Source organism: Salvelinus sp. IW2-2015, unplaced genomic scaffold, assembly GCF_002910315.2.
Source record: "Salvelinus sp. IW2-2015 unplaced genomic scaffold, ASM291031v2 Un_scaffold1877, whole genome shotgun sequence".
Taxonomy (NCBI): Eukaryota; Metazoa; Chordata; class Actinopteri; order Salmoniformes; family Salmonidae; genus Salvelinus; species Salvelinus sp. IW2-2015.
In genome coordinates, this window is record NW_019943240.1 from 96,459 (window position 1) to 116,779 (window position 20,321).

Genomic DNA, 20,321 nt, shown 5'->3' on the forward strand with positions numbered 1-20,321 from the left:
ACTTCTACCGAATAGCAGCACTGTAGAAACTATTACATTACAACGGAACGACTTGAACGACTTGATTAGTGTAGTGTTAGCTAGCTACATAGTTGTCTTTGCTGTCTTTGTATCTAAGATAATTGTGTTGTTTAGAGTAATTATCGAGGTTAGCTAGCCAGCTATTTTCGTACGCCGCGCCGACGTTCTCCTACCTAGTCAACACTGCAACACTGCTAGCTAGCCAGCTAGCCAACTTCTACCGAATAGCAGCACTGTAGAAACTATTACATTACAACGGAACGACTTGATTAGTGTAGTGTTAGCTAGCTACATAGTTGTCTTTGCTGTCTTTGTATCCAAGATAATTGTGTAGTTTAGAGTAAATTATTAGAGTAATTATCGAGGTTATCGAGTTACCTAGCCAGCTACACTTTCGAACAAAGTCAACAACGCAGCCACTGCTAGCTAGCCTACTTCACCAGCCAGCAGTACTGTATCATTTTAGTCAATAAGATCTTTTGCAACGAAGCTTAACTTTCTGAACATTCGAGACGTGTAGTCCACTTGTCATTCCAATCTCCTTTGCATTAGCGTAGCCTCTTCTGTAGCCTGTCAACTATGTGTCTGTCTATCCCTCTTCTCTCCTCCTCTGCACAGACCATACAAACGCTTCACACCGCGTGGTCGCTGCCACTATAACCTGGTGGCCAGCGCGCACGACCCACGTGGAGTTCCAGGCTCCGGCAGCCTCTGGAACTGCCGATCTGCGGCCAACAAGGCAGAGTTCATCTCAGCCTATGCTTCCTCCAGTCCCTCGACTTCTTGGCACTGACGGAAACATGGATTACCACAGATAACAACTGCTACTCCTACTGCTCTCTCCTCGTCTGCCCACGTGTTCTCGCACACCCCGAGAGCTTCTGGTCAGCGGGGTGGTGGCACTGGGATCCTCATCTCTCCCAAGTGGACATTCTCTCTTTCTCCCCTGAACCATCTGTCTATCGCCTCCTTTGAATTCCATGCTGTCACAGTTACCAGCCCTTTCAAGCTTAACATCCTTATCATTTATTGCCCTCCAGGTTCCCTTGGAGAGTTCATCAATGAGCTTGACGCCTTGATAAGTTCCTTTCCTGAGGATGGCTCACCTCTCACAGTTCTGGTGACTTTAACCTCCCCACGTCTACCTTTGACTCATTCCTCTCTGCCTCCTTCTTTCCACTCCTCTCCTCTTTTGACCTCACCCTCTCACCTCCCCCCTACTCACAAGGCAGGCAATACGCTTGACCTCATCTTTACTAGATGCTGTTCTTCCACTAATCTCATTGCACCTCCCCTCCAAGTCTCCGACCACTACCTTGTATCCTTTTCCCTCTCGCTCTCATCCAACACTCCCACACTGCCCCTACTCGGATGGTATCGCGCCGTCCCAACCTTTCTCTCTCTCCCCCGCTACTCTCTCCCTCTTCCATCCTATCATCTCTTCCCTCTGCTCAAACCTTCTCCAACCTATCTCCTGATTCTGCCTCCTCAACCCTCCCTCCTCCCTTTCTGCATCCTTTGACTCTCTATGTCCCTATCCTCCAGGCCGGCTCGGTCCTCCCCTCCTGCTCCGTGGCTCGACGACTCATTGCGAGCTCACAGAACAGGGCTCCGGGCAGCGAGCGGAAATGGAGGAAAACTCGCCTCCCTGCGGACCTGGCATCCTTTCACTCCCTCCTCTCTACATTCTCCTCTTCTGTCTCTGCTGCTAAAGCCACTTCTCACCACTCTAAATTCCAAGCATCTGCCTCTAACCCTAGGAAGCTCTTTGCCACCTTCTCCTCCCTCCTGAATCCTCCTCCCCCTCCCCCCTCCTCCCTCTCTGCGGATGACTTCGCTCAACCATTTTGAAAAGAAGGTCGACGACATCCGATCCTCGTTTGCTAAGTCAAACGACACCGCTGGTTTCTGCTCACACTGCCCTACCCTGTGCTTTGACCTCTTTCTCCCCTCTCTCTCCAGATGAAATCTCGCGTCTTGTGACGGCGCCGCCCAACAACCTGCTCGCTTGACCCTATCCCCTCCTCTCTTCTCCAGACCATTTCCGGAGACCTTCTCCCTTACCTCACCTCGCTCATCAACTCATCCTTGACCGCTGGCTACGTCCCTTCCGTCTTCAAGAGAGCGAGAGTTGCACCCCTTCTGAAAAAACCTACACTCGATCCCTCCGATGTCAACAACTACAGACCAGTATCCCTTCTTTCTTTTCTCTCCAAAACTCTTGAACGTGCCGTCCTTGGCCAGCTCTCCTGCTATCTCTCTCAGAATGACCTTCTTGATCCAAATCAGCAGGTTTCAAGACTAGTCATTCAACTGAGACTGCTCTTCTCTGTGTCACGGAGCGCCTCCGCACTGCTAAAGCTAACTCTCTCTCCTCTGCTCTCATCCTTCTAGACCTATCGGCTGCCGTTGATACTGTGAACCATCAGATCCTCCTCTCCACCCTCTCCGAGTTGGGCATCTCCGGCGCGGCCCACCGCTTGGATTGCGTCCTACCTGACAGGTCGCTCCTACCAGATGGCGTGGCAGAATCTGTCTCCGCACCACGTGCTCTCACCACTGGTGGCCCCCAGGGCTCTGTTCTAGGCCCTCCTATTCTCGCTATACACCAAGTCACTTGGCTCTGTCATATCCTCCACATGGTCTCTCCTATCATTGCTATGCAGACGACACACAATTCATCTTCTCCTTTCCCCCCTCTGATAACCAGGTGGCGAATCGCATCTCTGCATGTCTGGCAGACAATCAGTGTGGATGACGGACCACCACCTCAAGCTGAACCTCGGCAAGACGGAGCTGCTCTTCCTCCCGGGAAGGACTGCCCGTTCCATGATCTCGCCATCACGGTTGACAACTCCATTGTCCTCCTCCCAGAGTGCTAAGAACCAATTTGTAAGTCGCTCTGGATAAGAGCGTCTGCTAAATGACTTAAATGTAAATGTAAATGTAATGTCACTTGGTCGGGTCAACAATTATCATAATTATAATGGATTTATGTATTTATAACACCTGGATAATGAACTTCCTTCAAAAAAGGGTTTCACATTCTCCACTGGTGTAACGGACGTCGTCGGGAGAAGGGGAAGAGGACCAAGGTGCAGCGTGGTAAGTGTCCATATTACTTTTAATAAATACGAACACTTGAACAAAACAACAAAACGACAAACGAACAGTTCTGCAAGGTGCAATACACAAAACAGGAAACAACTACCCACAAACACGGGTGGGAACAGGCTACCTAAGTATGGTTCTCAATCAGAGACAACGATAGACAGCTGCCTCTGATTGGGAACCATACCAAGCCAAACACATAGAAATACAAAACATAGAATAACATAGAACACCAGACATAGAATGCCCACCCAAACTCACACCCTGACCAACCAAAATAGAGACATAAAAAAGATCTCCATGGTCAGGGCGTGACAACTGGTTGAAATTAAGTGTCTCATTGAAATACTATCCTGTGTCCTCAGATTAATGCAGATGAAGGGAGTTAGATATGAATAGTTTTTTATCTTCTGTATTTACAGTTGAAGTCAGAAGTTTACATACACTTATGTTGGAGTCATTAAAACTCATTTTCAACCACTCCACACATTTCTTGTCAACAAACTAGAGTTTTGGCAAGTCGGTTAGGACATCTACATTTGTGCATGACACAATTAATTGTCCCAAGAAATGTTTACAGACAGATTATTTAACTTATAATTCACGGAATCACAATTCCAGTGGGTCAGAATTTCACATACACTAAGTTGAATGTGCCTTTAAACAGCTTGGAAAATTCCAGAAAATGATGTCATGGCTTTAGAAGCTTCTGATAGGCTAATTGACANTGTGCCTTTAAACAGCTTGGAAAATTCCAGAAAATGATGTCATGGCTTTAGAAGCTTCTGATAGGCTAATTGACATCATTTGAGTCAATTGGAGGTTTACTTGTGGATGTATTTCAAGGCCTACCTTCAATCTCAGTGTCTCTTTGCTTGACATCATGGGAAAATCAAAAGAAATCAGCCAAGACCTCAGAAAAATAATTGTAGACCTCCACAAGTCTTTTTTTGCTATTGAGAGCACATTCTTCGCTCAGCCACGCACCACTAGTATACAAAAGAGAGATTATTTTTAATTCCTCCAGAAATAATTGTAAATGAGGTTGTTAAGTCGGTAACTAGTTGCTTGACAAAGTCCTAAAATGTAGGAAGAATAAAAAAAAAGGTTTAGAAATTGTTACGACTTCCGCCGAAGTCGGCTCCTCTCTTGTTCGGGTGGCGTTCGGCGGTCGACATCACCGGCTTTCTAGCCATCGCCGCTCCATTTTTCTTGTATCAATTTGTTTTGTCTTGTTCCCTGCACACCTGGTTTTCATTCCCCAATCAATTCATATGTATTTATTCCTCTGTTCCCCATCATGTCTTTGTGTAGGATTGTTTTGTGTTACGTGGTGTTTGTTCGCGTAAGCTGGTTTGTTCCGTGTTTATTGTTACACGAAGATTGTTACTTTGTTAACTTTATCAGGTCTATTTTGGCGCATTTACACTTTTGCCTAATTTTGGATGGAGGATGATGCAGCTGCGTCCTGCTGTTATTCTCTCCTGCCAAATAAAGTGTCTGTTCTCTGCTCTCCTGCACCTGACTTCTTCACCAGCAGCGCCCAGCCATAACATAAATTATGTTTTTTTTTTGTCTAGTTCCCGGTTTGTCCCAGGGATGTCCCCGATGACATTTTTAGGATGTTCTTGGGTTGCAGTTGCATGGTCCCCTGGAGGTTTTTGTCTAGTTCCCGTTTTCTTTTCGAGGACGTAAGGACGTTCTTTGGGATGTTCTCAGAACGTTTTGTCATTGTTCCCTGGAGGTTCTGCCTTGTTCCTGGTTTGTTCCAGGGATGTCCTTGAGGACGTTTTTAGGACGTCCTTGGGATGCTGTTGAATGGTCCCCTGGAGGTTTTTGTCTTGCTAAAATGTTGTCATTTTGACATTTTGCATCCCCATGTTGAAAAAAATGAATCACATGAGATCATGTTTTCACATGTATAGTTTCATGTTATCACATGTTGCTTTAAAATGTTGTCATATGTTATCACACAAGATTACCTGTGAAATGCATGTGTTTTATCTGCAAGGGAAGCGCTATAAAAGTTGAACAAATCATAATAATTATTATTATTACCTGTAGTGACGGCAGCGGCGATTCTGTGAGAAGAAAGAGTGGCGGTCCTCTTTGGTCTTSGTTMTGGCAAAGATGGCTACATCAGACTGGGARCCTCCCATCTCTATGCTAGCGCCCACATCCTTCTCCACACRRYCAKTCACCGGTCCCACAGGTACGCTTACAGACACCTTCGCCTCATTACTCAAACCCCCCTTCCATTTTGTAGAGATCTCGTTGGTAGTGGACTGTGCCAGGTTACTGGAGGAGAGAAGAGGAGAGGATAGGTGAGGAGAGGAGAGGAGATATGTTTACTGTCCAAAAAAGAACATTTCCATCAAGTAAACAGACAGAAACTATCCTACTCACCTGACAGAGGCATGGGAGTGGCTGGAGATATCCTCAGTACAGTGGCTGTAGGGCCTCCAGTCTACAACAGACAGGGGTATTTTCTGCAGCTCATTCCCGTATAGGGGGTTACTACACAGTGTACAGGTTTRARTGGGYGACAGGTAGGTCTTCAGGTCTATRAGGTAGGCCCCTTTACGTTTCAGGGTCACCACGTCAAACCCCTCCCCTGCCAGGTTGTGACCGGGGACGAAGGGGGCGGAGTCACACTGGGATTTCCTGCCAGTACGACAGGTGAGGGTGGAGTCCAGGTGAGAAAGGAGAAGGAGGAGAGGAAGGGAGTAGATGGGAAGGGCTGGGAAGGTCATGACTGAACTAAAGGGAGAGAGAGAGAGAGAGAGAGAGAGAGAGAGAGAGAGAAATAGCAGGAGAGCGAGTATGAGAGGTGTGGGGAAGAAAGAGGCAGAGAAAGTGAGAGGTGTGGGGAGAGAGAAAAGGAGAGAGGCTGTTTAAACTCCATGATGTGAAGGTCTTTGTTACTTGAAATGAAAAGCTCTATGTACAGTGCATACGGAAAGTCTTCAGACCCCTTGACTTTTTCCACATTTTGTTTGCCTTATTCAAAAATTGATTAAATATTTTTTTTTTTACAAATGTACAAATGTATTAAAATAAATACCTTATTTACATAAGTTTTCAGACCCTTTGCTACGAGACTAAATTGAGCACCAGTGGATCCTGTTTCTATGACCAAAAATAGCTTCTGAACATCAGAATAACCTGTGTGTGTCCATACCGTGTGTGTGTGTCCATACTGTGTGTGTTTGTTTTGTCCATAACTGTGTGTGTGTGTGTCCATACTGTGTGTGTGTGTGTGTCCAATACTAGTGTGTGTGTGTGTGTGTCCATACTGTGTGTGTGTGTATCCATACTGTTGTGTGTGTGTCCATACTGTGTGTGTGTGTGTGTCCATACTAGTGTGTGTGTGTGTGTGTGTGACAATACTGTGTGTGTGTTGTCCATACTGTGTGTGTGTGTGTGTCCATACCTAGTGTGTGTGTGTGTGTGTCCATACTAGTGTGTGTGTGTGTGTGTCCATACTGTGTGTGTATGTGTGAGTGTCCATACTCTATGTGTGTGTCCATACTATGTCTGGAGCTCGTCTGGAGGTTAGTTAACCTTTTATAATCTTCATCAGATGACACTCATAGGACTTTATGTTACACAATACATGTATGTTTTATTCGGTAAAGTTCTTATTTAAATCCCAAAATCTGAGTTTAGGCGGGACGGTACTGTCTCACTTATGCAGAGCGCCAAATTCAAATTAATTACTATGAAAATTACTATAAAAATCTAACTTTCATTAAATCACACATGAAAGATACTAAATTAAAGCTACACTGGTTGTGAATCCAGCCAACATGTCAGAATTCAAATAGGCTTTTCAGCGAAGCAAACGATGCTATTATCTGAGGATAGCACAATAGTAAACAAAGACAGAGAAGCATATTTCAACCKTGCAGGCGCGACACTGTGAAGTGGGGCCGATTGAGAGGGGAATGAGTCAGAGGTCTGGCAGAATGCTTTGAGCTCGTGACGCTCGTTCACGTGAGAGCGAGCTCTGTTCCATTTGCTTTTCTGAAGACAAAGGAATTCTCCGGTTGGAACATTATTGAAGATTTATGTTAAAAACATCCTAAAGATTGATTCTATACTTCGTTTGACATGTTTCTACGACCTGTAATATAACTTTTTGGACTTTTCGTCCGTACTTTCCGCTGCACGCGCGTCGTGAGTTTAGATTGTGTACTGAACGAGCGAACAACAAGGAGGAATTTGGACATAAATTATGGACTTTATGGAACAAATCAAACATTTATTGTGGAACTGGGATTCCTGGGAGTGTATTCTGATGAAGATCATCAAAGGTAAGTGAATATTTATAATGCTATTTCTGACTTATGTTGACTCCAACATGGCGGATATCTTCTTGGGTTGTTTTGGTCTCTGAGCACCGTACTCAGATTATTGCATGGTTTGTTTTTTCCGTAAAGGTTTTTTGAAATCTGACACAGCGGCTGCATTAACCTCTCTTGGGTACGTGAGACGTTATCGTCCCACCTCTTCAACAGCCAGTGAAACTGCTGGGCGCCAAATTCAAATACAGAAATACTCATTATAAAAATTCAGAAAACAAAACATATTTTACATAGGTTTAAAGATTGACTTCTTGTGAATCCAACCACGGTGTCAGATTTAAAAAATGCTTTACGGCGAAAGCATACCTTACGATCATTTGAGAACATAGCCCACTAGACAAATCATTACAAACAGTAACCAGCCAAGTAGAAGACTTACACAAGTCAGAAATAGAGATACATTTAATCCCTTACCTTTGATGATCTTCATATGGTTGCACTCAGCAGACATTCATTTACTCAATAAATGTTCCTTTTGTTTGATAAAGTCTCTTTATATCCAAAAACCTCTGTTTTATTCGCGTGTTTTTCTTCAGTAATCCACAGGCTCAAACGTAGTCAAAACAGGCAGACAAAAAATTCCAAATTGTATCCGTAAAGTTCATAGAAACATGTCAAACGATGTTTATATTCAATTCTCAGGTTATTTTTAGCCTAAATAATCGATAATATTTCCACCGGACTCTCTCGGTCTCGCGCATGAAAAAGCTCTGTGACACTTTAGGGTCCACTCATTCAGACTGCTCTTACTTCCTAATTTTTCAGAATACAAGCCTGAAACAATTTCTAAAGACTGTTGACATCTAGTGGAAGGCATAGAAACTGCAATTTGAGTCCTAAGTCAATAGATACTGTAATGGCATTGTATAGTAAATGACAAAACCCCCCAAAAAACTACTTCCTGAATTGATTTTTCTCAGGTTTTTGCCTGCCAAATCAGTTCTGTTATACTCACAGACACTATTTTAAAAGTTTTGGAAACTTTAGAGTGTTTTCTATCCAAATCTAAATGCATATCATATCTTCTGGGCCCGAGAAGCAGGCAGTTTAATTTGTGCATGCATTTCATCCAAAATTCCGAATGCTGCCCCCTACCCTAGAGAAGTTAAGGAGAAGCATATCTTTAAATCTGTGAATAGCACTTGTATATTTTATCAATGTTTATTATGAGTATTTCTGTAAATTGATGTGGCTCTGTGCAAATTCACGGGATGTTTTGGAGGCAAAGCCAAATGTAAACTGATGTTTTTGGATATAAATATGAACTTGATCGAACAAAACATACATGTATTGTGTAACATGTTGTCCCGGGAGTGTCATCTGATGAAGAATATCAAAGGTTAGTGATTAATTTTATCAATATTTCAGCTTTTTGTGACTCCTTTCTTTGGTTGGAAAATCGCTTTATGCTTTCTGTGACTAGTTGCTGACCTAACATAATGATATGTTCTGCTTTTGCCGAAAAGCTTTTTTGAAATCGGACACTGTGGTTGGATTAACGAGAATTGTATCGTTAAAATGGTGTCTAATACTTATATGTTTGAGAAAATTGAATTATGAGATTTCTGTTGATTGAATTTGGCGCCCTGCAATTTCATTGGCTGTTGGCGAGGGGTACTGCAGTCCTAGACAGGCTAACTTCCCTGAAAAGTTTCATATTGCGGGGGCTATTCAATGATAATGTAGTACGCCACAGGATGTGTTTGTGCTGGTCAAGGGCAGTCAGGTCTGGAGTGAACCAAGGGCTAAATATGTTCCTGGTCCAACATTTTTTGAATGGGGTATGCTTTTTTAAGATGGTGAGGAAAGCACTTTTAAAGAACAACCAGACATCCTCTACTGACGGAATGAGGTCAATATCCTTCTAGGATACCTGGGCCAGCTAGATTAGAAAGGCCTGCTCGCTGAAGTGTTTTAGGGAGCGTTTGACAGTGATGCGGGGTGGTCATTTGACCGCAGACCCATTACGGACGCAGGCAATGAGGCAGTGATCGCTGAGATCCTGGTTGAAGACAGGTCACCTAACAGTACGAGCTCTGAAGATAGAAGGGGGGAAAACAATTCACATATGGTGTCCAGGGCACAGCTGGGGGCAGAAGGTGGTCTGTAACAAGCGGCAACGGTGAGAGACTTGTTTCTGGAAAGGTGGATTTTTAGAAGTAGAAGCTCGAATTGTTTGGGCACAGACCTGGATAGTATGACAGAACTCTGAAGGGTGTCTCTGCAGTAGATTGCAACTCCACCCCCTTTGGCAGTTCAATCTTGTCGTAAAATGTTATAGTTAGTGATGGAAATTTCAGGATTTTTTGGTGGCCTTCCTAAGCCAGGATTCAGACACGGCTAGGACATCCGGGTTGGCAGAGTGTGCTAAAGCAGTGAGTAAAACAAACTTAGGGAGGAGGCTTCTAATGGTAACATGCATGAAACCAAGACTTTTACGGTTACAGAAGTCAACAAATGAGAGCGCCTGGGGAGTGGGAGTGGAGCTAGGCGCTGTAGGACCTGGATTAACCTCTACATCACCAGAGGAACAGAGGGGGAGTAGGATAAGGGTACGGCTAAAGGCTATAAGAACTGTTTGTCTAGTGCGTTCGGAACAGAGAGTAAAAGGAACAGGTTTCTGGGTGCGTATGAATAGACTCAAGAGCAGGAATGGAGTCTCTACAGTGAAATAAGACAATAATCACTAACCAAAACAGCAATGGATAAGACATATTGACATTAGGGAGATGCAAGCATAGGCGAGTGATCATAGGCCCCAGTGGGGAGGCTAGGCGAGCTGGAGACACAGTGATTCAGACAGCTAGCAGGCTGGGGCTAGCAGGCTAGCAGAAGGGCCTTAGGGGGAAGTTGCGACGGAAGAAGTCTGTAGATCTCCCGGGTGGCGCAGTGGTCTAGGGCACTGCATCGCAGTGCTAGCTGCGCCACCAGAGTCTCTGGGTTCGCGCCCAGGCTGGGCTGGGTTCGCGCCCAGGCTCTGTCGCAGCCGGCCGCAACCGGGAGATCCGTGGGGCGACGCACAATTGGCATAGCGTCGTCCGGGTTAGGGAGGGTTTGGCCGGTAGGGAGGGTTTGGCCGGTTAGGATATCCTTGTCTCAGTATTGAAAAAAAAAAAGTAAAAAAAAAAAAAAAAATGTAATAAAATGTATGCCACTCTACTGTAAGTCGCTCTGGATAAGAGCGTCTGCTAAATGACTAAAATGTAAATGTAAAATGTCGGACGGTTACGTCGTAGACCAGTCGTGTTGGATTGGCAGGGCTCCGTGTAGGCAGTAAAAGGGTCCAGGCCAATTGGCAAAATGGTATTATAGCCCAAGAAAATGGCTGATGGACCTCTTCAGCTAGCCGGGGGATGGCCTAGTACGAGGCTAGTTCCAGCTCACTGGTGCTTGCTTCAGGACAGAGACATTAGCCAGGGGTAGCCACTCGGATAGCAGCTAGCTAGCTGTGATGATCCAGGTGAAAAGGTTCAGAGCTTGCGGTAGGAACCCGAAGATGTGGAGAAAGAGCAGTTTGTTATGCTCTGGGTTGAAACGCACTGTGCACACTGTAGGTTGAAACGCGCTGTGACCGCTAGCCGTGGTTAACTGACTATTAGCTAGTGGCTAGTTAGCTGGCTAGCTGCTGTTGGAGGTTCCAGTTCTAAAGTATAGAAAATAACAGATCCATACCACATTGGGTGAGGTGGGTTGCAGGAGAGTATGTTGAAACTGAGGTTAAAATAAACAAAAATATATAACAAAATATATACGAAGGAAAAATATACACGGATACGACAAGACGAAGACAAAGACGTCTGAACTGCTATGCCAGCTTGGCATGCCTGACTCTTGGTCCATACTGTGTGTGTGTGTGTGTGTGTGTGTGTGTGTGTGTGTGTCCATACTGTGTGTGTGTGTGTCCTAACCCCAATTTGTCAGAGGTGAAAGACATATTGATTGTGCCGGACCAGGCCCTTCAGGTAGAAGCTAGTTTTAGCGGTAACACAGTTGGTTATTAAACTAAATAAATGTTGACAGCGGAAACATAGCCTATGCAGCCATGACGCACACTGCCTATATGCACATGGAGCAAGAGAAGCCTAATGTGCTTTTGTTGCTGTATACTTCCTATTTAGAAACATTAAAAATATATATTTTTCAAAACGAAGCATAGCCTCCCCTCCTATCAATTTTCTTTGTCTGCCCAACCAAACGAGTGCAACCAAAACAAAATGAATCTACAATATGGAAAAATGTACAGTCAAAACAAAATGTGTGTCAGGGCTACACACAGGCTAAATACAAACACACAAAACGTATTGAAACCCTTGAAAGACAGTCAGCAACTAAGTTGATGTCCACCCTTACAACAGACTCCAGTGAAAGAATCGGCGATTCATGGAGCTCGTCTTTTGCAGAAAAACGAGAGGGTTATGATCAGTATAGAGGGGTAGAGACTAAAGACCCAGTATCAAATTCAGTATCTCCTTCTCAATAGTCAAATAGTGTTTTTGATATGAGGCCAATTTCTTTGAAAATTACCCCATGGTGTGCTCAACATTGTTATTGTAGGACCACACAAAGCAAATGGATGATGGAAATCCGGAGCAGCTAGCACCGGTGCAGAGACCAAAAGGGTTCCAGCATTTTGTAACCCAAAAGGTAGATGAAGGCTGGAAAAGTCATCAGGAGTGACAAAAACAATACTTTGGCAAACTTGGAGAGACCTGCATATATCCCTTCAGCAGATTGAACTTGCTAGGATACTTAGCAGCACCAACACAGTCCACACAATCATCGACCCTGGGCAATGGGTACAAGTCCGACTTAGCATTGAGTTTCTGAAAAGCGGAACAAAACCGCAGAGACCATCCTCCTTAGGTACTAATATATAGGGTGAACTCCACGGAGAGTTGCCATGTTGTAAAATTCTGTGCTCAAGCCTGAACTCATCCCCACTGCGGAGTTTCTCTCTCTTTTCATACCAAGCTTTCATTTTCATTTGCACCAGTTCTCCAGATTCTCACTGGCCAACTCACAGGCACGGTGCAATCTTTATCGAAAAACGCTAAGGTGCTCCAACAGATTTGTTTTCATTTCAAGGTATTGTCCTGCAACAACCTCTCTCTCATCAAGCTCAAAAGACCTCTGACATGATGTCCATACATGAGTGCATTCGGACTAAAACCGAGAGATTCCTGAACAGTGCAAACAGCACAAAAGGGACCCGTTCATCCCAGTCTTGCACATCTTAACTGTGTTCAGAAATCAGCTGCTTCCTAGACATCGAAGTATCAACTATAGGGACCCTCACTTCCTGCAGTGGTCCTACAAACTCACTCACCTTTAGTGTTTTCAAATGAGAGGTCAACTAAGGGTGTTGACTGAAACAGGATCACACGTAAACGTCTCAGACAGATCGAACATAGTGGGATCGCTGACATCCTCCTCAACACTAGACTTTGTGGGTTGTACAAACTTTCTCCCTGCGACTTTCTTAGACATAGCACGTGTAACGCTGGGAACACTCTAGGATACATCTGATAACCGACCAGCTTCCTCTACTCTGGATTCTATACAAATGACAGGATTTGTAATGACCTTCCCTTCAGCCAAATCATTTCCCCAAATTAATGACACCCCTTCACTTTTAGGCTAGGGGGTGTGGATAACTACTGGGTGCTTTGTTTGAGAAGGTCGTTTTAGGTAGCAACACCTTCATGAAGGCAATTCTTGAACTGCTTGAGTGTCTTTATATCCTCAAGGTCTTTAATTAATACTTTTGAGAACCACACAGCCAATTAAAATCAGGATATCTGTCACGTTCCTGACCTTATTTCCCTTGTTTTGTCTTTATTTAGTATGGTCAGGGCGTGAGTTGGGGTGGGTAGTCTATGTTATTTGTTTCTATGTTTAGGTTTGTTCGTTTGGCCTAATATGGTTCTCAATCAGAGGCAGGTGTTTGTCATTGTCTCTGATTGGGAACCATATTAAGGTAGGCTGTTTTCACTGTTTGTTTGTGGGTGATTGTTGCCGTGTCTGTGTTTGTTCGCCACACGGTACTGTTTTCGTTCGTTTGTTCACGTCGTTTATTGTTTTGTATTTTGTCAAGTGTTTTTCGTCTTCGTTTAAATAATTAAAGTATGTTTTCTAACCACTCTGTGCTTTGGTCCGATCCTTGCTCCTCCTCAGACGAGGAGGAAGATGAGTGATACAGAATCACCCACCAACCAAGGATCAAGCAGCGTGGTAAGCGGCAGCAGCAGCAGGAGCAGCGATCGCAGGACTTATGGAGTTGGGAGGAAATTCTGGACAGCGGAGGACCCTGGGCACAACCGGGAGAATATCGCCGCCCTTGTGAAGAACTGGAGGCAGCTAAAGCCGAGAGGCGGCGGTATAAGGAGGCAGCACGGAAGCGAGGCTGGAAGCCTGAGAGTCAGCTCCAAAAATTGGGGGGTGGCTAAAAGGGAGTGTGGCGAAGTCAGGTAGGAAACCTGAGCCAACTCCCCATGCTTACCGTGGAGAGCGAGAGTACGGGCAGACACCGTGTTATGCGGTAAAGCGCACGGTGTCTCCTGTACGTGTGCTTAGCCCGGTGCGTTACATTCCAGCTCCACGTATCGGCCGGGCTAGAGTGGGCATCGATCCAGGTGCCATGAAGCCAGCTCAACATATCTGGCCTCCAGTACGTCTCCTCGGGCCGGTGTACATGGCACTAGCCTTACGCATGGTGTCCCCGGTTCGCCAGCACAGCCCAGTGAGGGCTATTCCACCTCGCTGCATTGGCCTGGCTACGGGGAGCATTAAACCAGGTAAGGTTGGGCAGGCTCGGTGCTTAAGAGCTCCTGTACGCCTTCACGGTCCGGTATATCCGGCGCCACCTCCCCGCCCCAGCCCAGTACCACCAGTAACAACACCACGCACCAGGCTTCCAGTGTGTCTCCAGAGCCCTGTTCCTCCTCCACGCACTTGCCCTGTGGTGCGTGTCTCCAGCCCAATACCACCAGTGCCTACACCACGCACCAAGCCTCCTGTGCGTCTCCAGAGCTCTGTGCGCCCTGTTGCTGCTCCCCACATTAGCCTTGAGGTGCGTGTCCTTAGCCCGGTACCACCAGTTCCGGCACCACGCACCAGGCCTACTGTGCGCCTCAGCCGGCCAGAGTCTGCCGTCTGCCCAGCGCCGCCTGCACTGCCCGTCTGCCCAACGCCGTCTGAGCTGTCCGTCTGCCCAACGCAGACTGAGCTGTCCGTCTGCCCAGCGTCGTCTGAGCTGCCGTCTGTCCTGAGTCTTCAGAGCGGTCCGTCGGTCAGGAGCCGCTAGAGCCGTCCGTCAGTCAGGAGCCGCCTCAAAGAAGTACCCTCTGGGACATGATGTCCATACATGAGTGCATTCGGACTAAAACGAGAAGATCCTGAACAGTGCAAAAGCACAAAAGGGACCCGTTCATCCCAGTCTTGCACATGCTTAACTGTGTTCAGAAATCAGCTGCTTTAGACATCGAAGTCAACTATAGGGGACCCTCACTTCTGCAGTGGTCCTCAAACTCACTCACCTTTGTGTTTTCAAAATGAGAGGTCAACTAAGGGTGTTGACTTGAAACAGGATCACACGTAACACTCGAGTCTCAGACACAGATCGAACATAGTGGATGCTGTGACATCCTCCTCAACACTAGACTTTGTGGGTTGTACAAACTTTCTTCCTCCCTGCGACTTTCTTAGACATAGCACGTGTAACGCTGGGAACACTCTAGGATACATCTGATAACCGACCAGCTTCCTCTACTCTGGATTTCTATCAATGACAGGATTTGTAATGACCTTCCCTTCAGCCAAATCATTTCCCCAAATTAATGACACCCCTTCACTTTTAGGCTAGGGGGTGTGGATAACTACTGGGTGCTTTGTTTGAGAAGGTGTTTAGGTAGCAAGACTTTACATGAAAGGCAATTCTTGACTGCTTGAGTGTCTTTATTCCTCAAGGTCTTTAATTAATACTTTGAGAACCACACAGCCAATTAAAATCAGGATATCTGTCACGTTCCTGACCTTATTTCCCTTGTTTTGTCTTTATTTAGTATGGTCAGGGCGTGAGTTGGGGTGGGTAGTCTATGTTATTTGTTTCTATGTTTAAGGTTTGTTCGTTTGCCTAATATGGTTCTCATCAGAGGCAGGTGTTTGTCATTTGTCTCTGATTGGGACCATATTAAGGTAGGCTGTTTTCACTGTTTGTTTGTGGTGAATTGTTGCCGTGTCTGTGTTTGTTCGCCACACGGTACTGTTTTCGTTCGTTTGTTCACGTCGTTTATTGTTTTGTATTTTGTCAAGTGTTTTTCGTCTTCGTTTAAATAATTAAAGTATGTTTTCTAACCACTCTGTGCTTTGGTCCGATCCTTGCTCCTCCTCAGACGAGGAGGAAGATGAGTGATACAGAATCACCCACCAACAAGGATCAAGCAGCGGTGGTAGCGCAGCAGCAGCAGGAGGCAGCGATCGCAGGACTTATGGAGTTGGGAGGAATTCTGGACAGCGGAGGACCCTGGGCACACCGGGAGAATATGCCCGCCCTTGTGAAGAACTGGAGGCAGCTAAAGCCGAGAGGCGGCGGTAATAAGGAGGCAGCACGGAAGCGAGGCTGGAAGCCTGAGAGTCAGCTCCAAATTGGGGGGTGGCTAAAAGGGAGTGTGGCGAAGTCAGGTAGGAAACCTGAGCCAACTCCCATGCTTACCGTGGAGAGCGAGAGTACGGGCAGACACCTGTGTTATGCGGTAAAGCGCACGGTGTCTCCTGTACGTGTGCTTAGCCCGGTGCGTTACATCCAGGCTCCACGTATCGGCGGGCTAGAGTGGGCATCGATCCAGGTGCCATGAAGCCAGCTCAACATATCTGGCCTCCAGTACGTCTCCTCGGGCCGGTGTACATGGCATAGCCTTACGCATGGTGTCCCGGTTTCGCCAGCACAGCCCAGTGAGGGCTATTCCACGCGCTGCATTGGCCTGGCTACGGGGAGCATTAAACCAGGTAAGGTTGGGCAGGCCTCGGTGCTTAGAGCTCCTGTACGCCTTCACGGTCCGGTATATCCGGCGCCACCTCCCGCCCCAGCCCAGTACACCAGTAACAACACCACGCACCAGGCTTCCAGTGTGTCTCCAGAAGCCTGTTCCTCCTCCACGCACTTGCCCTGTGGTGCGTGTCTCCAGCCCAATACCACCAGTGCCTACACCACGCACCAAGCCTCCTGTGCGTCTCCAGAGCTCTGTGCGCCCTGTTGCTGCTCCCCACATTAGCCTTGAGGTGCGTGTCCTTAGCCCGGTACACCAGTTCGGCACCACGCACCAGGCTACTGTGCGCCTCAGCCGGCCAGAGTCTGCCGTCTGCCCAGCGCCGCCTGCACTGCCCGTCTGCCCAACGCCGTCTGAGCTGTCCGTCTGCCCCAACGCAGACTGAGCTGTCCGTCTTGCCCAGCGTCGTCTGAGCTGCCGTCTGTCCTGAGTCTTCAGAGCGGTCCGTCGGTCAGGAGCCGCTAGAGCCGTCCGTCAGTCAGGAGCCGCTAGAGCCGTCCGTCAGTCAGGAGCCGCTAGAGCGTCCGTCAGTCAAGGAGCCGCTAGAGCGCCGTCCGTCAGTCAGGAGCCGCCAGAGCAGCCCGCCAGTAAGGAGCAGACAAAGCCGACCGCCAGTCAGGAGCAGCCCAGAGCGGCCCGCGCCAGTCAGGCGCAGCCAGAGCCGCCCGCCAGTCAGGAGCAGCCAGAGCGCCCGCGACAGTCAGGATCTGCCAGAGCCGTCAGTCAGCAGCGATCTGCCCAGAGCCGTCAGTCAGCCAGGATCTGCCAGAGCCGTCAGTCAGCCAGGATCTGCCAGAGCCGTCAGTCAGCCAGGATCTGCCAGAGCCGTCAGTCAGCCATGGACGCTGCCAGAGCCGTCAGTCAGCCAGGATCTGCCAGAGCTGTCAGTCCAGCCAGGAGCTGCCAGAGCTACCTGTCACGCCGGCGATGCTGGAATTCCCCTCAGTCCGGAGCTGCCCCTCAGTCCGGAGCTGCCCCTCAGTCCGGAGCTGCCCCTCAGTCCGGAGCTGCCCCTCAGTCCGGTGCTGCCCCTAGTCCGGTGCTGCCCATCCGTCCAGAGGCGCCCATCAGTCCAGTGGGGTTCATTTGGAGGGTCACCGTTAGAGGAGGCTACGGAAGCAGTGATTAACTATGGTGGGAGAGCCGCCACCGTGGAGCCGACCACGCGTGGACAGATGCCCACCCAGACCCTCCCTATAGGTTCAGGTGTTGCGGCCGGAGTCCGCACCTTGGGGGGGGGGGGGGGGGGGGGGGGGGTACTGTCACGTTCCTGACCTTATTTCCCTTGTTTGTCTTTATTTAGTATGGTCAGGGCGTGATTGGGGTGGGCAGTCTATGTTATTTGTTTCTATGTTTAGGTTTGTTCGTTTGGGCCTCAATCAGAGGCAGGTGTTTGTGATTGCCTCTGATTGTGAACCATATAAGGTAGGCTGTTTTTCACTGTTTTTGTTTGTGGGTGATTGTTGCGTGTCTGTGTTTGTTCGCCACACGGTACTGTTTTCGTTCGTTTGTTCACGTCATTTATTGTTTTGTATTTTGTCAAGTGTTTTTTCGTCTTCGTTTAACTTCTTATGGCTGCAGGGGCAGTATTGAGTAACTTGAAAAAAGGTGCCCATTTCAAACGGCCTCGTACTCAATTCTTGCTCGTACAATATGCATATTATTATTACTATTGGATAGAAAACACTCTCTAGTTTTCTAAACCGTTATTCTGCAGCCCACTTCCTATCAGGAAGTGAGATTTCTGAAATGAGGTCTCTGTTTCTAGGGTTGCCTATAAAATGGGCATGATACGTATGACTATACGTGCACGTATACACCTTCCCCTAGATGTCAAGAGGAAGTGAGAGAAGAAATTAAGTGATTATCTTGGTCTGAGGTGGAATAAATCCTCTTGGAATGATGTGTCCGCCGTTTCCTGTTTTTTTGGAAAGCGCGAAGAGGAACCTGGCATTGCTTTCTGGAAAGCTGTCGTTATAGGCGAATACTATCTACCGGCTTTGATTTTATTTGATACATGTTACAAATATCATCTTAAAACCTGTTCATGGCTGCAAGGGAAATTATTGAGTAGCCAGAAAAAAGGTGCCCATTTCAAACGGCCTCGTACTCAATTCTTGCTCGTACAATATGCATATTATTTATTACCTTTGGATATAAAACACCTTCTAGTTTCTAAAACAGGTTTAATTATTTCTCTAAGTGAAACATAACTCTTTTACAGCCCATTTTCTGGAAAAAGAGAAATTTCCAGAAGCTATGTCTCTCTTCAAGATACTCTCTATAAAAGGCCTGGGCACTTGGGACTGTACAAACACGTCAAACATTCCCCTGGTTGTCATGCGGAGAGTGAGAGAAATGACTTGATTATCTCTGTCAGGGACTGAAAGGAACCTCTTTGAGTGATAAGTGCGCACTTGATATTTTTTTCTGGGCGTGAGGTAGGAAATTGGACTGCGCTTCTGGAAAACACTCGTTATAGGTGAATATGACCTCCAGCTTCGATTTTCTTTGATACATGTCACAAAATCATGCCTAGATATGTTTTTTCAATATACTTTAATTAATATTATTGAAATTTATTCTGGACTTTAGACGTGATGCGACGCAAGAATTTTGTCAAGACGGAGAGGTTAGCATGGCATGGCCAGTGTGTCATGCTAATTCAACAGGGACATCGTTCGTTCTAGTCCAAATGAACACGGTTCTGAACAAAGGACCCTTTGGAGAAACATTCTGATGGAAAATCAACAAAGATAAGAGACCCAATTGGGATGCTTTTTCATAATATCTGTCGAACTGTGGCTATCGCTAGCGTTTGACTAGAATCAATGCTGCTGTGTGTTAGCTATTGTAGTAAGCTAATATAACGATATATTGTGTTTCGCTGTAAAACACTTCAGAAATCGGAATATTGTCTGTATTCACAAGATCTTTCTCTTTCATTAGCTTATCCCCATATATTTTCTGAAATCTTTTCTGATGTGAAATTAGTAGTTGACGTTGGTGTCTGTTTTCTCTGGCTACTGCCGTGCGATTTCTGACTGAGCTATGATGGTGGCTAAGATGGTAGCAGTAATGTAAACTGATTATAGTCTAAATAATTCAACTTTTTCGAACAAAACATAGATTTATTGTGTAACCATGTTATTAGGACTGTCATCTGAGGGAGTTTTTTCTTGGTTATTTAGGTTAGTTCTAGGTTAGTTAGGTTGGCTTTGCATGCTAGCTGCATGCTAGCTGCATGCTCACGGTGCTGTGAAAATATCTGTCTCTCTTTTTGTATTTGGTGGTGCTAACATGAATATACTGTGGTGTTTTCGGCTGTAAAACATTTAAAGAATCTGAAATATTGTCTGTATTCACAAGATCTTTCTCTTTCATTAGCTATCCACCATATATTTCTCTGAAATCTTTTCTGATGTGAAATTAGTAGTTGACGTGGTGTCTTGTTTTCTCTGGCTTACTGCCGGCAGATTTCTGACTGGAGCTATGATGGTGGCTAGATGGTAGCAGTATGTAAAACTGATTTTATAGCTAAATATGCATTTTTTTTGAACAAAACATAGATTTATTGTGTAACATGTTATAGGACTGTCATCTGAGGTAGTTTTTTCTGGGTTATTTAGGTTGGTTTTTAGGTTAGTTAGGTTGGCTTGTGCATGCTACTTCATCCTACTGTGCTGTGAAAAATGTCTGTCCTCTTTTTTATTTGGTGGTGAGCTAACATAAATATATGTGGTGTTTTCTCTGTAAAAACATTTAAAAATGGACATGT

At 46.2% G+C, this 20,321-nt stretch overlaps 1 pseudogene; it reads right to left on the minus strand.

The window, feature by feature from the left end:
- Window positions 1–5,932, minus strand: part of LOC112072279 (perforin-1-like) — a 60,624-nt pseudogene extending 54,692 nt beyond the window's left edge.
- Window positions 5,933–20,321: the final 14,389 nt, after the last annotated feature.